This window comes from Apium graveolens, chromosome 6, assembly GCF_009905375.1.
Source record: "Apium graveolens cultivar Ventura chromosome 6, ASM990537v1, whole genome shotgun sequence".
Classification (NCBI taxonomy): Eukaryota; Viridiplantae; Streptophyta; class Magnoliopsida; order Apiales; family Apiaceae; genus Apium; species Apium graveolens.
Window position 1 is genome coordinate 201,969,987 of NC_133652.1, and position 1,143 is coordinate 201,971,129.

The following is a 1,143-nucleotide window of genomic DNA, read 5'->3' on the forward strand; positions in this document are numbered from 1 at the left end:
TCGCTCGTTATCACTGGTTATTTATTCCCATTGACATTCTTTAATATATATCTCGATTTATGTTTTGTATCGTATTGTTTAGCACTTGTTGAACATTTGGCTCACTCCTTGCTTTACCCTGATATTACAGCTAGCAGCTATGGTTAGATTCAAGCAGACTGCCCGTAAGACCTGTGATGCTGATGCTTATGTTCGAGCTCAGGTAGAATAAGTGATAGAAGTTTGTGTGAGGACTCGGTATTTAAAATAAGTTATAATAGATGGTAGTGTTGGGCTGTTCCAAACCCTAAACTGTAAGATCTTGGATTTGGGTATGTTTATTTATTTGTTGTGATAGTTATATTTAATTTGTTGTTTAAGTTGGGGTGTGACATCAAGCCTGGCATAATTGAATGGGTGCAGAATTCAATCCAGTTTGGGGGTTCTCCAACGGAAGATCCCAATATGCACATTAGGGATTTTATTGAGATTTGCGACACCTTCAAGTTCAACTGTGTTTCTGAAGATGCTGTGAAGATGATACTGTTCTCATTCTCTCTGAGGGACAAGGCAAAGTGTTGGTTACACTCTCTACCAGCAGGATCACTCACCACTTGGGAAGATCTCGCTCAAAAGTTTCTCACTAAATTCTTCCACATGGCAAAGACTGCTGCAATCATGAATGCTCTTACTCAGTTTGCTCAACAAACTGGAGAATCTCTGTGTGAGGCTTGGGATCGATATAAGGAGATGCTAAGAAAGTGCCCACACCATGGCATGCCTGATGGGATAATTATCAACTATTTCTATAATGGATTGGGTCCTACTTCTAGACCCATGCTTGATGCAATATCAGGAGGAGCCTTGTGGGCTAAGAGTTACGATGAAGCTTATGAACTTATTGAACGGATGGCTGCTAATGACTACCAGAATCCTTCCCAGAGATTGATTCAGGGGAAAGTTGCAGGAATTTTAGAGTTGGATGCAGCAACTGCTATCGCTGCCCAACTTAAGGCTTTGACGATGAAGGTGGACACTTTGGCGAATTATGGAGTTAATCAAATCTCTAGTGTTTGTGATCTATGTGTTGGAGCCCATGAGACTGATCAGTGCGCAATTTCTAGTGAATCAGCTCAGTTTGTGAGCAACTTCCAGCGATCACAA

At 41.1% G+C, this 1,143-nt stretch overlaps 1 non-coding gene across 1 annotated transcript; it reads right to left on the reverse strand.

Moving 5' to 3' along the window:
• Positions 1-651: 651 nt before the first annotated feature.
• Positions 652-758, reverse strand: LOC141670091 (small nucleolar RNA R71). The gene has a single exon (XR_012554338.1). It is a non-coding gene; the product is annotated as a small nucleolar RNA R71 (small nucleolar RNA).
• Positions 759-1,143: the final 385 nt, after the last annotated feature.